Below are 15,980 nucleotides of genomic sequence, written 5' to 3' on the forward strand. Positions count from 1 at the left end.
ATGGCAGAATAGCCAATAAACCTTGATGTCAGATTGTGGATCACTCGCCCAAAAATCTTTGTCTGCCATGTGAAGAATCTTGTGTTAAAAACCTCTTCGAATGCCAACATATTGCTTGATGGCAGGAACATGCATTTTGCGTAGAAGCCATAGAGGACTTCTTTCTAAGAGTTGTCCGCTTAAATCATAGCACAAACCTTTGTGACCTTGTAGGAAAGACATCCATGGGGCTCCTACTTGCTCAACCTCATGAAAATATTGAATGCATGTAAGCTGTGAGGCGGTCCGGGGCGGGCGGCAAGAAGAGCAACCTCTAAACACCCTTCGAGGCTCCCATGCTGCTCAATTGAGGCTGGGGCAAGCACAATCAAAGACACCAAAAACCCAGAGCCAAAAACCAAACAAGAAAGCGACAACACCTAGTTGTAGATGCGAACTAGGACGCACGTGATATCTCCTTGTACTCAAACACACAAGAGAGGGGAATGCAAGATAGCCACACACACAAAACACAAACATTCACCACACCAGAGTGAGGTAAAGAGCACAAATCAACTTGAGCAACTCAGTCTTAGCCTTAAAGGCTAGATGCACACAAAGCTTGGTGAGAAACAGAGAGAGAACACAAAACTTGATCTTGTTGCCAATACACAAATTGTCTTAGGGTCACGGGAGCCCTCTCACCGAGCACCCTCTTACAATTGACTTTTTAGGCAAACAATTCAACAAGCCCTCAAACTGCCAAGCATGAAATGGCACAACATACTTCAAGGACAATATACCTTCAACCACATGATGAGCCAACTTATCAAGTCAATTTGGAGAGAAGAGTCGTTGTTGTTGCATACAATTGCACCCAAAACTATAAATCTTATTTATGTACAAGATTAGGCTACAAGTGTGATGAAGAGTATGGCATCACTCCACTCCTCTAGATGGCATAACTGACTTCAAGCTTCTCCATGCACCTATGTGTAGTGATGGAATAGAGCATTCACAATGCACACACTCTACACAACTAGGTTTGATGAGTGGTGTGTTATGTGTGGAGAATGGTGTGGTGTAGTGTGATCATGTGATGATTTACAAGGGAGAGAAGGGCTCTATTTATAAGGTTTAGAAGCCCCGATTAGGATTAGACCTAATCAAGTTTATTTGAAGAAATCAAAGATTATGTATATTTTTATTTTTTAAATGAGGGTGGGTCTCTCTTATCCTTTGAGTCACATGGATGTGGGCTCAAGGGAAGAGAATTATTGAGGATAAAAGGACAGAGGATTGAGTGAATAATTTGGGAGTGCATACTCTAATAGATATTAGAGGGTGCATTTTTACAATAAGGTTAGTGGTTAGTGGTTAGTAATAATCACTACAAAATATTTACAAAATCATTCACCAAATGGTGAGATATATGATAAGCAAAGTTAGAGAATGGATAAGCTTGTAAAGAGAGGTTGAAGCTTTGGACAAGTTGACATTCACCTCTTTACAACACCCCGGTAGAAGAAGCGTCAGCATGGCGAAGTTGCACGTGTCGATGAAGCTATGTTATCTTGAAACCTTGGATAATTCATGATAAAAGCCTTTATTTTCAGAGGTTAACCTTGGATTTTTGCTGATTTTTTGGAGTTCTTTAGAAAGCTGAAGAGGATATGGTAATATGGACATATATGTAGAGAGAAAGGGGAGCACATAGGGGTGTAGAAATGGAGGATGAAGGCTATGGAGATGTGAGAGAAGTGGCAATGGTGAAGAGGGTGAAATAGGACATGGGAGTTGTTGGTTTGGGTGTGGGAAAGAGAGGGAGGAGTGTGTAAGAGTGAGTAGGTGTGTGGAAGGGTGAGAGAAAATAGGAAGATTTTTTTGGTGTATGAGATGACAGTTTTGAAGTCGGCCATAAATTTCATGTAAAATCGCCCTTGACTTCAAAATTTTTGAAAACATTATGAAAAATACTTCAGCTCACGAGCTACATTTTCTCTTTTGGACACATCCTCAGATTCGGATCAAAAAAAGGTTCCAAAATTTGAGCAAAAAGCTGTCCCTACAGCACCTAATAAAGCTTGAAGTGGGCCACTATTTGATTCTTTTTCCTTTGTAGTCTTCCAAATGAGCCCCCCATACATCAACCATGACCTAATATTTCCAAGGAGCTTGAACACATGTATGGTATATGATAAGTATCAAATATAATATGTACTTGTGGGATAAAAAGATAGGCTAGCTAGTCATGAAAATGGGACACATGGTGGCAAAAAATATATAAAATAAAAGGAGGAAAATCATGAGGGAAGGTACCCTCAATTATTCTCTACTTTGAGTGATTTATGAAATTTATTTGAAGATGAAATCTATTTACTTGTGAATATTTAACTGGGAGGGATGGAAAAAAATATGACGGAGCCGATAAGGTTATTGGTGAATTTTTACGGTGAAGTCACATAAGGGTTTTTCAAGGCTTGTGTAAGTAGAGCTTAAGGGATAGAATGATAGTAAAATAGGTATAAGGAATGACACGCAATGGAAGCTAGCATACTTAGGCCTGATAATGCACACCTAGGAATATATATTTATATGAATACAACAATTTTGAAAAAAACCCCTTTATACTTAGGTCCTTTATTTGATAGAAAATATTTACATGTAAAGAGGACCGTAATATTATAAATTTATTTTTTTGTTTCCTAGCCCAATGACTCGCTCAATGATTTGATTAAAAAATGTGATAAAAACCCTAAACGCACGCACACTATTTACAATGAAAAAACGAGCCTAGTCATTGTGCTAGGGTGTTTTTGTGGGGTGAAGTGGCTTCTTAGAATATTTTATAAGAGCCAAAAAAATGGCTATCATTTAGCCCTCCCCTAGATGATGGTACATTCATGTACCATCAAAAGGCATACCTTCCAATGAGATTGTTTTTTGATCCTTCGTGATATTTGGTGCCTTAATCAAATCTTCATCTTGTAGTATCAATGTCAAAGACTTACACGGTATTGTGGCTGTTCGATATTCTTGTAGATCTTCTGGTAGAACTCGACTCAAGTAGGGCTTTAGTCGATACCCATTCACCTTCTTGGGGTGCTCCTTGCTATCCAAATCCATGAGTGGATAGTAGTGTGAACAGTAGGCCTTCTTTACAATGTAGGGACCCTGCCATCTAGTATTGAACTTCACATCAAAGCGATTGTCAAAGCGATTATCGTACCTTAGCACCAAATCTCCTTCCTTGATTCCTTTGTCTTTCACCTTTTTGTCGAGCTTGTCCTTTATTTGCATAGCCTTTCTTTTATCGCACTCATAAGCCGCCTCCCGTTTCCATTCTAGTTCTGCTAGGGTGAGAAGACGATCTTCCCATGATGCTTCTTCTCCTTGTGCCACCTTTCTATGAAGTCGCATTGTTGGAATGTTGAGCTCGATGGGTTGCAAAGCTTCTTGACCATAGACAAGGTGGAAGGGTGTGAACTCTGTCGCTTTCTTGTAGGTAGTCCGATAGGCCCACAATGCTCCATCCAAGAGGTCATCCCATGGCTTTGTCTTGTTCTTTACCATCTTTTGGATGATTCTTGCAATGATGCCATTAGCCTTCTCTACCAAACCATTTGACTGAGAATAGTAGGGTGTGCTATGCCGATGTAAAATGTGAAGCTCATCACAAACTTCTGTGAGCAAGCCCTTCTTAAATCCTGGACCATTATCAGAAACAATATCCAAAGGTTTGCCAAATCTGCAACAAATGTGAGTCTACACAAACTTGCTAACTGTCCTCTCATTTACTCTTGCCACACTTTGAGCTTCTACCCACCTAGTCATGTAGTCTATGGCCACCAAGATATACAATTTTTCATTTTTAGTCCTAGGCAATGGACCCATAGCATCAATGCCCCATTTTTCAAACGGACCATTTGCAAGGACTAACTGACGTGGACCATGTAACAGACGCTTGTTTCCATTAATCTGACAATTGTGGCAGCTTTTACACCAATGTTGAACATCAATGTGAAAGCTTGGCCAAACATACCCGGCAAGCAAAATCTTTTTCGCAGACAGTGAGTTCCTGTGCAAAATGACCACCACACATTTCCTCATGCAAACCTTCAAGAATGGCTGGAATTTCCTTGGTTGTCGGTATTCTCCTGCAAACTTGATCTTTTCCTCTTTGGTAGAGGGCACCTTCCAAAAACAAATACGAACTTGCCTTCTTAATGAGCCTCCTCTTTTGATCCTTTGTGAAGCCTTCTGGAAACTCGCCCTCTAAAATGTAGCTCACAATGGGAGCCAATGACTCCATCCCCTGGTACCTTGGTTGCTTAATCACTGTTGCTGCCATGATGACCTGCACTTCACTCTCAACACATGCAACTGCTTTTTGGGCAAGCAAATCAGCATCTTCATTTTGTTTCCTAGGAATATGATACAATTGTACTTCTTCAAATTGATTGAAGAGTTTACGGATGGCATAAACCTTTTGCCTTAGCCTTTCATTCTTGCAAGCCCAAAGACCTAGAATTTGCTTCACAATGAGAACTGTATCCCCTTTTACCATAGACGCCGTATCTTTTGAGCAACAGACATCTGCAAACCATGGATTCGTATGTCGTACTCTGCTTCATTGTTGCTCGTGGAACCGGGCAAATTCACACGCTCTTTCATAACAACCTCACCATTTGAATTAAGCAACACAAGCCCTCCCCCTGCTTTTCCTGTAGCTTTCTTAAATGCTCCATCAAAGAACAAGGTGAATGCATTAGGTGAATGCCTTGGTGGTGGTAAGGGTAGCGTTTTCACTTTAGGCACCTTGATGTCCCTTTCATGCACTCTATAGGTGAGAATCCCTACTAATTGTGCACGTACACTATCTTCTACTCTGAAAGCGTATTGGAACTCTTGCAATTCCATGATCCATTTTGAAATCCTACGACTTAGTGTCATTTGAGATGACATCCAAGGAGACAAGTTTTCAGTAGTGATACTCTTGGCTTTGTGATGCAAATCCAACCAAAATCCAAGCTTCAATGCATGCTCGTGTCCTCTACCATGCTAATTACTAAGCTAAGCTATGCTAATATGAGTGATTATGTGAGGAGATGTACATCTTTCTTGTAAGACTACTCCTTCTTCCTCTCAATCTACTCTCATACCCCGCTAGCTCTCACCATCTTTGAAGGTGTGTGAGGTCTTGAGTCTAAGACCGTGAGGGAATTGATGTTGTGTTTAATAAGCGTTTTTCTTAGTGCTTGAAGTTTCCATCTTCATTGCACTAGCTAGTATTGAAGGAACACAAAGAATTGTATTGTAAAATGTCTCTCTTGATGGGAGAAACCATAATACAAAGCGTTTTGGAGGGGGGACCAACTTCATGCAAATCTGGTCCTCAATTGTTGTCGATAGCTTAATTTCTCTCTCTTTTGAAGTATTATTCATGCTATCTAACTAGGTGTTAAGGATCTTGCTGCAACAATACTGCACCCAATGTCTCCTTACCCACACTTGAGCTAACAAAGAATGTAAACTCCCAACGTGGAGGCATGAGCATCGGTAGTTCCGCCAAAACCATTTTTATACAAGAAAAGTACTCTTCAAGCTCATCAGACCATGCAAAGTCTACATGTTGTGTCAACTTTTGGAGGGGGTGAAGTAACTCCGATGCCAAGTGAATGAAGTGTGACATGTACTTCACCTTTTGAATAAATGAAATTACCTCCTTAAGACTCTTTGGTGATGGTAGCTCAATGAGAGCTTTTGCCTTTGCTGGATCCACCTCAATGCCTTTGGAAGAAACCTTGTGATGAAGCAAGATCACTTCATCCTCACCTATGTGGAACTTGTTGGGATTGAGTTGACCTCCCATTCATATAGCTTCTTCAAGCCCTCTTCTACCTTCTGTAGATGCAATTAATTAGAGCTATAGATGCAAAAATCATCTATGAATACTCTAATAGACTTCCCAAAGAATGCTTGAAACACCATGTTCATGAATCGTTCTAATGTTGCTGGAGCATTTGTCAAACCAAACGGTATGACTCTAAAAGCAAAACAACCCCAAGGAGCGATGAAGGTTGTTTTTAATTGATCCTACAATGCAATACCTATTTGAAAGTAACCAGAGTAGCCATCACATACCATGTACTTTTCTTTACCTGCTACCTCATTAAGAATCTCATCTTGAAATGGGAGGGGAAAGTGATCCCTTTTTGTTGCCTCGTTGAGTGGACGATAATCGACACATACGCTCCACTTGCCATTCTTTTTCGGAGTGACCAAAACTGGAGAGACCCACTCAGAATTCTCTACGAGGTAGATGTAGATGAACCCTGTTGTTAGAAGCTTCCTCACCTCTTTGAGTAGTGCTTGCTCTTTGATGACTCCTAAACTTCGTAGCTTTTGTGCTTTAGGTTTGGTCTCTGGTTTTAGCTCGATCTTGTGTAGAATGGCATCCACTCCACGTACACTGTGTAATCTTTAGCAAAAAGCCTAGGAAACTTTGTTAGCACACTTTTGAATTCCTCTCTTTCCTCCCAAGTAAGAGTCTTTGACAACATACCATGTAGCATTTCTTCATCATGCAAACTTTGGTTCTCCTGGGGGCCTACCTCTTCTAAACCTTGGCAAGATGTCTCTTCGTTATTTGGCCTAAAACTTACACCCATGACATCAATGGATGACTCCTCCTCCGTAGTGCTACCACTGCTTTCTTCTTCCGAGGTGTCATCAGTCCAATCATCCCCGCTTTCACTTTGAGAAGATTCCTCCTGGAGTTCCTCTTCATGTTGCTCCTTCATGTCAAAGACAACCTTCTTGTGATTGTTATTCCTACAAATCAACTTTCCACTTTCCCAATCCTACAAAGCTGGCATTCTCACTAGACCGTGGCATTCTCATTAGCCACGGTCTAGCCACGGTCTACCCAGGATAAATGGATAGCCATTTACCTTTGTAGACATAACATAGAAATCAACAGCCTTCTTAATGCCAAAAGCTTCCATAGAAACATTTTTACAAACTCCCAAACACCTAGCCTTGCTATTATTTTCCATTTTTACTTTGATTTCAAGCGTCTCATGAATGTGCATGCCTAGTCTCTGCATAAGGTCCTCTGTCATGATGCAAATTTGTGCGGCCCCATCCACTAGACCCTTCTTAACTAGTTTTCCCTTGATATAGCAATCTAGCACATGTGTAATATCTTCATTCATTTGGGCATGTGCAATTTTAACAACAGGAACATTTTCTTTCGTCCTTCTCCTAGTGCTAACTTCCTTTGTTAGCTCCCTCCTAACTTGTGGGCACAATGCAAGAAATAAGGTTGTAGGGAGCCATGCCATGTCCAAGAGGGAAGTCTTGAAGGTTGATGCGGCATCGGGTCCTCTTGGATTCCTTGGTTTCCTTTGCTTTCTTTCCTCATCCATGGTCACTTTGTGATGTTACTCCTTCCTTTTCCTTACCTTTTCCCCACCCACGTTTGATGCCATTTGCTTCAATGTCACCCTCTTTGGATTGTGTGACTTCTACAACATTGACATTTGGGTCAGGCAAAGGTAGAACTCCTTCCCCCTCTTGTGGACGTGGTCTTGGTCCATTTGGCCTTTGTAGAAGCCTCGGTTGTTGACCAGCTCCTTCACCTGCATTCATCACTGGGTAATTCAAGTTAGGTCTCCCAGGCTCCCCATGGGGCCAAGGGCAATTATACATCCCATGTCCAGACTCTCCGCAATTCCAACATTGCAAGACTCTCCTAGGTCGTGGATCTCGCTCTTCAGAATTCTTTGCTTGTCCCTTTGGACCTACAGCTTGTGCAAGGTGAATTGACATGCTGCTTAAAGATTCATTTAACTTCTCAATCACTTCCACCGTTACCTCGGGAAGCTCTCTAGATGTTGATGCTTGTGACTTACCTTTGGATCTAAGACCTTCTATTGGAACCTCTCCCCTTAAGCACTTGAGTTTCCTATATTTCTCAGCAGCCCTAGTTTCACCTGCATCAAAGGTAGCAGGTGCACCCGCCTCTACTTTTACCTTAAGGTCAGGAAAGAGTCTGGCTATGAACCTCTCCTTCTTTAGAAATTCTGCACCATCACCCGGGTTAGCAACATTTCGTATCCATAGAGCCCAAAGACGTAGAAACTCTTGCTTGTACAAGTAGTAGTCATCTAAGTCTTTTGCTTATGAGAAACAATGTCTTGCCATAATTTTTGAGTGTTTTGGGGATCAAAGAAGTATTTCTAGAAACGATTCAAAACTTCCGTGTAATTCCCCTTAACTTCCTCAGGCAAAGAGTCAAACCAAGTGCTAGCATCTTTCCTAAGGACTACCTCAAACATTTCTACATGCTCTTGATTAGTTACTATCCTCTTGATATGGCAAGACGTCTTGAAATTTGCTAAAAATAATTCTGCATCCTCTCCAGGCTCTCCAAAGAAAAGAGGATATCCAAACATTTGGCGTTGGCTCTCCATTGAATTGATTTCAAAGTGACACACGTTTTTTTTCTCTCTTAAAAAGATTTACACAGTAATGTTTTCTAAATTGCAATTTGTTCTACAATAAAATAAAAATATGCACATCAAATGATCTATGATAATCAACAAGAGATAGGATGACAGGGTTTGGTGATGCAAGAATTTCTCCTACTCTTTGGGCACCAAACATGAACACTATAAGTTGTTGAAAATGGATCTTTCTATTAATTGCAACGTTAATTCTAATGTGTGTAGTGAAATGGAAGGGAAAAACCTCTATTCCTGGGCCATTGTCCATGGTTTATGCATGACCTAATGCTTAAAACAAAACAAAAATATAGACATCCAAACTAAGGTCGTACCTAACGAGAGGCAGAATAAAAGGATTTACTGAAGCATTTATCTCGGCCAACCTATGAGGACCTAAAATTCTACGAATTACACGTTGAAATTGCAACTTAGTACTAACAATTATGTGTACCTTTTGCCTTGCAATGGGAATGAAAGGATCATACACTTTCTGGTGATTCATACAAACTACTTCACTATGTTAAAGGTTGATCCTACACAAAAATACACAAGCCCTTCTCCATGGGGGCACCAAAATTGAGGCGGTCCGAGGCGGGCAGCAAGAAGAGCAACCTGTAAACATCCGTCGAGGCTCCCGTGCTGCTCAATTAGAGCTGGGGCAAGCACAATCAAAGACAACAACAACCCACAGCCAAAAACGAAACAAGTTGTAGATGTGAACTAGGACGCACGTGATATCTCCTTGTACTCAAACACACAAGAGAGGGGAATGCAAGATAGCCACACACACAAAACACAAACATTCACCACACCAGAGTGAGGTAAAGAGCACAAATCAACTTGAGCAACTCAGTCTTAGCCTTAAACGCTAGATGCACACAAAGCTTGGTGAGAAACAAAGAGACAATACGAAACATGATCTTGTTGCCAATACAAAAATTGTCTTAGGGTCACGGGAGCCCTCTCACCGAGCGCCCTCTTACAATTGAATTTTTAGGCAAACAATTCAACAAGCCCTCAAACCACCAAGCATGAAATGGCACAACATACTTCAAGGACAATATACCTTCAACCACATGATGAGCCAACTTATCAAGTCAATTTGGAGAGAAGAGTCGTTGTTGTTGCATACAATTGCACCCAAAACTATAAATCTTATTTATGCACAAGAGTAGGCTACAAATGTGATGAAGAGTATGGCATCACTCCACTCCTCTAGATGGCATAACTGACTTCAAGCTTCTCCATGCATCTATGTGTAGTGATGGAATAGAGCACTCACAATGCACACACTCTACACAACTAGGCTTGATGAGTGGTGTGTTATGTGTGGAGAATGGTGTGGTGTAGTGTGATCATGTGATGATTTACAAGGGAGAGAAGGGCTCTATTTATAGGGTTTAGAAGCCCCGATTAGGATTAGACCTAATCAAGTTTATTTGAAGAAATCAAAGATTATGCATATTTTTATTTTTTAAATGAGGGTGGGTCTCTCTTATCCTTTGAGTCACATGGATGTGGGCTCAAGGGAAGAGAATTATTGAGGATGAAAGGAGAGAGGATTGAGTGAATAATTTGGGAGTGCATACTCTAATAGATAGTAGAGGGTGCATTTTTACAATAAGGTTAGTGGTTAGTAATAATCACTACAAAATATTTACAAAATCATTCACCAAATGGTGCGATATATGATGAGCAAAGTTAGAGAAGGGATAAGCTTGTAAAGAGAGGTTGAAGCTTTGGAGAAGTTGACATTCACCTCTTTATAGCACCCCTGTAGAGGAAGCGGCCAGCATGGAGAAGTTGCACGTGTCGATGAAGCTATATTATCTTGAAACCTTGGATAATTCATGATAAAAGCCTTTATTTTCAGAGGTTAACCTTGGATTTTTGCTGATTTTTTGGAGTTCTTTAGAAAGCTGAAGAGGATATGGTAATATGGACATATATGTAGAGAGAAAGGGGAGCACATAGGGGTGTAGAAATGGAGGATGAAGGCTATGGAGGTGTGAGAGAAGTGGCAATGGTGAAGAGGGTGAAATAGGACATGGGAGTTGTAGGTTTGGGTGTGAGAAAGAGAGGGAGGAGTGTGTAAGAGTGAGTAGATGTGTGGAAGGGTGAGAGAAAATAGGAAGATTTTTTTGGTGTATGAGGTGGTAGTTTTGAAGTCGGCCATAAATTTCATATAAAATCACCCTTGACTTCAAAATTTATGAAAACATTATGAAAAATACTTCAGCCCACGAGCTACATTTTCTCTTTTGGACACATCCTCAGATTCGGATCAAAAGAAGGTGCCAAAATTTGAGCAAAAAGCTGTCCCTACAACACCTAATAAACTTGAAGTGGGCCACTATTTGATTCTTTTTCCTTTGTAGTCTTCCAAGTGAGCCCCCCATACATCAACCATGACCTAATATTGCCAAGGAGCTTGAACACATGTATGGTATATGATAAGTATCAAATATAATATGTACTTGTGGGATAAAAAGATAGGCTAGCTAGTCATGAAAATGGGACACATGGGATGCATGGTGGTAAAAAATATATAAAATAAAAGGAGGAAAATCATGAGGGAAGGGACCCTCAATTATTCTCTACTTTGATTTATGAAATTTATTTGAAGGTGAAATCTATTTACTTGTGAATATTTAATTGGGAGGGATGGAAAAAAATATGGCGGAGCCGATAAGGTTATTGGTGAATTTTTACAGTGAAGTCACATAAGGGTTTTTCAAGGCTTGTGTAAGTAGAGCTTAAGGGATAGAATGATAGTAAAATAGGTATAAGGAATGACACGCGATGGAAGCTAGCATACTTAGGCCTGATAACACACACTTAGGAATATATATTTATATAAATACAACAATTTTGAAAAAACCCCTTTATACTTAGGTCCTTTATTTGATAGAAAATATTTATATGTAAAGAGGACCGTAATATTATAAATTTATTTTTTTGTCTCCTAGCCCAAGGACTCGCTCAATGATTTCATTAAAAAATGTGATAAAAACCCTAAACGCACGCACACTATTTACAATGAAAAAGTGAGCCTAGTCATTGTGCTAGGGTGTTTTTGTGGGTAGAAGTGGCTTCTTAAAATATTTTATGAGAGCCAAAAAAACGACTATCAGCAACACTCTGCAGATTTTATAGAGAATTGCACATGAGAGGTCAGTGAAGCTTTTGAAGAAGTTCATGGCGCCCGTTAGGGTTTTCACCATGTATTCCTCCATTGCTAGTCCCTGCTCTGGAGTTGGCAGTCTCCGGTAGTTGAGCCATGTCGGCCTCTTCTTCGTTAATGCTTCGTGTGCCTGCCATGTCCTTACCCTTCCTCCAAGTGGTATGGTGGCAATTCTTGCAGATTCTCCTTCTGAGTCATCCTCTTGTTTGCTTTTTCAATCCACATCATTGCACCTTATATGAGAATACAGTGTCAAAGTTAGAAAATTCCTTTGATCTGCTGGCAAATGATGTTCATTTTTCTTCAAATCAATTTTGGAGCATGCATAGATGCATAAAAACATGTAGAGATCAAAATCATACAATCTAGGCAAAATTTGTAACTAAAGCAAATACTCGCAATTATTTACAACAATTGGGGAATTTTTCTAGCTTTTTGTATTTTTCTAGATACTCTGAGTGAAGTGTGGGCTCATTTGAGTGCATTGGGTGGAAATGGTGCCAGATTTAGGCTTGAAACCTCTGAAATAGTAGGTATAAAGGGATTTTGATTTTTTGTGATCCAAATGTGATCAAACTTAATTAGTGGGCTTGAAACAACATATTCTTTGGTCCCATAAGGTCAAAGTTGAAATTTGAATCCATTCTAGTAAAAAAGTAAATAATCCGATTATTAACTTTTTCTTCAACTTAGTCATTTTTTGTTGCAAGTTGGTCTAGACATGATATAGAGCCTGTGCTTGAAATATGGGGTGATTTGGATCAAAAAATGTTATTGTTAACTCAAAATCTGAACAGAAGAGCCTTTAGTGCGTTTTTTGATAAAATCATAGATTTTCTTGATCTTTTGGGCTCATACGTGCCATCTGGCATGTGATAGATGTGTACAAGTGATAGTTGAAGAGATAAAATAATTTTCATTCCAAATGTGCACAAAAGTAAATAATTGTGATTATTTACAACAGCCACGTTTTTGCATGAAAAGATAATTTGATGAACTAAACATCTTTAATACATCTAAAAGAAGTCCTAAAATGAATTTGGTAAGGTTTGGTCGTTTCAGCATCACTTGGTGCTCTTGTCGAATCTGAAATCACCAATTTTTTCTTTGACTTGGTGTGTAAGTTTTTTTTGTCACTTTTGAGGCCATGGACTTATCAACTACTTACTCCTGATGCTGCTCAGCTAGTTTGGGCTCATTCAGAGTCAGTTAGACTTCATATGTCAAATTTAACACTTTTTAGTCTTCGACCCGTTTCCTGCTGTTTGAGAGCTTGGCTTGACTGTTCTCTTGAAACCATCTAGGTACATTGTGTATAGACCTTGTCTATAAGCTACCCGTGGAGTTAGAATCCAATTTTGGTTATGTGGAAAAAAATTAGATTATTTACTTGGGACCCCCTCGATCCCTGTCAAATGGTCATCTAATGATATGGAAGTGTTTTAGTATCTAGGGGCATGCTAGAGTTCAAGTCTCGTTTGATTCGATTGAGCTGACAGGCCGCTATGGTCATTTTTGTGTCGTAGGAGTTCGTGCACAGTTGGGATTCTAGGGTTTTTTCCTGAGCCTAGACTTGCTACCCCACTGTATTGAAACGTTCTTTGATAAGTTTACAATTTACCCCTCATGTCTCATGTGAGATGGTGCTGAAAATGGGCGACTGTGGACTCCGAAAATCGCGAGCGAAGAAGGTAGAAAGCTCTCTCCTCCAAGAGTGACTAGTGGAAAAGAGGTGATTTTGGGCTACCTTGGATATCTACACTCGGACTTCCCTAACTATTTTTCCCCAAATTCCCTTGTTAGTCCTACTAGGCCGTGAAATCTACGCTAGACTCAAAAATTTACTTAATCGGATTCCGTTAGCTCATTCTGCAAGAATTTGCAAAAGTAGGCCTTGGTGCCCTAATTTAGGCTTCCAGCTTTCGTATGCCATTTTGATTAAAACTTTTTTTGTCTGTTCGCCTTGCTCTTCTTATCATTGGCATATCTTTAGTTTCTTCATTTGAGCTCATTTGCTATTTATTATTAATTTTTGACCTGTTTATTGCAAAAATCAAAGAGAATAATAAAATGCACTAAAGAAGCAAATTGAAAAATTAATAATTAAGAAAATCCATTGGAGGAAACCTTCTATTATTTTTTGGTGGATTTCTTTATTTTTAAGCTCCAATATCAAGAAACTTTGATGAAAATAAGCAAAAAAGGCTATTTTTGATGTATTTTTTGATAGTATATACACTATTTTCACTCATCTTTTGGATATGCTATAAGTTGAAATTCCCTTGATGATGATTTTTAAGGGCATTATTAAGTAATTTTGCAAAAAAAACCACACATTAATATTCAACTTATTTCCTCCCTCTGCAAACATTGCCCTTAATTACTGAAGTTCCCTTCCACCCCTCCTAGATAGACTACTCTACGACGACTATGTGCATGGGTCGAACAATGGTGTCTATGCATAGCCGTGGTTAGCTCTATCATGCTTTGAAGCTCAATTCAACTCAAACCAGCATGCTGTGCAAGAGTTGGGTCTTGAGTAGTTAGCTCAAGGGTTTCCGTGGTCAAGATTTCCTGTTGATGTTTTTGAAATAGAAGATTCTCTAATTTGTGTGCTCTTTGTTTGATTGTACCATCTGGATGCTTTGGCATACTAGTTTCCTGAGCTATAGGTATCAACGATGACGGTTGCTGAGCTTTAACTCTCCATTGGTATTTTGGTTTTTCGTTGATGAATTGTTGTGGTTGAGTGTTTTGAGACTTAACTTTCTATTGATTCATCGTCTTTACAGTTTGTGCAGAAGATAAATGCTCCTTTTTTCTCCAAACCCATCTTGTGTTGGTTTCCCTTCTTGAAGATGTTTTTCTCTGATTCGTTAGATGTGAAACTTTCTTCGGTATGGTAGATGAGTTTTTCGGCACCCAGATTTGAGACGGCTTGTCCTTGAGTTGTGCTTTTGGTACCCATATTTGCTTAACTCCTTGCATGCTACTTGTAGCATTTTCTTGTCTAGAGGATGAAGAAGATTGATTACTCGCTGGTTTCTTTTGTGGTTGGCCTCTTTCCCACTCCTCCTTGCTCGATGTAATTGGAACAATGAGTTGTCCTCCTTTAGGTGATAGCTGGAGTTGATTGGTGTCCCAATCTGGTATAGCCTTGTACGTTCACATCCATGAGATTCCAAGAATCATTGTTTCATTCATATGTTCATCTAGTATGCATACACATTGATGAGGGCATGAACATCCATGTACTGTCACATTGAAGTTGACTACTCCCAATGCCGGTGTTGGGTTTTTGTTGCATCCTTTGATAGCAGATATTCTCGATGCTAAAGATTGATTCGTCGCTTTCTTCTACGTGGAATAACTGACTGCATTTATTCGAGCTCTGGTAACTACCAGTGCATTTGTGCTATGATTGCTCAGCTGTACTTTGATGCGAAGGTCCATTCATCATCCATTGACACTGCATCATTCTTCAATTCCCATAGTCTTTCATTTGGTTCCAAAGTGTTGATGGGGTTAGGTGTTTGTTAATTTTTGAAAGCAATTTTCCTCTTAAGTACCCAAAGTCGAACTTCCTATTGGGCTTCATCGATAACCTGCTTCGTTTCATCTTTCTCTGTTTTGTTGCATGCATCTTTTCTAGCAAATCATTGGTTAGTGGCTATTGGTACTTCTTTAAGCGGCATCCACTAATCCAGTTAGCCATTGATTCACCATCTAGAGCGGACAACTTAACTACTCCACTTGGGGATACATCTCAATGATAAACAATCTGTTTCCCTTTTTATTGAACTTGGGAATGTGTTGCTTAAGGGAATAGTAGGCCCCCTTTTTTGAAGATTTTCGTGACTAGATGTGAATCAAAAAACTGTTTTTGTTTCCGTTTTTGTGCATAGATGTGAGCTACAGCTGTTAGCCTTTGCTCATCAAGCTATTCTAAATCTTCAAGCCTCTCTGACAGTTCATGTCAAGTCCACTCAAGATCTTTAGCTACCCTTAGTGTTGGCAAAAGAAACTCTATTGGAACTATGGCATCAAGACCATAAACCAGATTGAAGGGTGTAGCATTTAAAGCTGTCTTGAAGAAACTCTATAAGCCCATAGAGCGGCATGTAGATTCATTTCCCAATCAGTTTGTTCTGAACTAACCACTTTAATCAATACCAAGCTAATAATTTTATTTGTGTGCTTAGCTTGCAATTTGCTTGTGGATGATATGGAGAGGACTTGTTATGGATGACCATAAATTCATTTAGCAGATACTCAATTACCTCATTGAGGAAATGAGTTCCCCTATC

This window comes from Adiantum capillus-veneris, chromosome 22, assembly GCF_014529385.1.
Source record: "Adiantum capillus-veneris isolate H3 chromosome 22, ASM1452938v2, whole genome shotgun sequence".
NCBI classification, from domain to species: Eukaryota; Viridiplantae; Streptophyta; class Polypodiopsida; order Polypodiales; family Pteridaceae; genus Adiantum; species Adiantum capillus-veneris.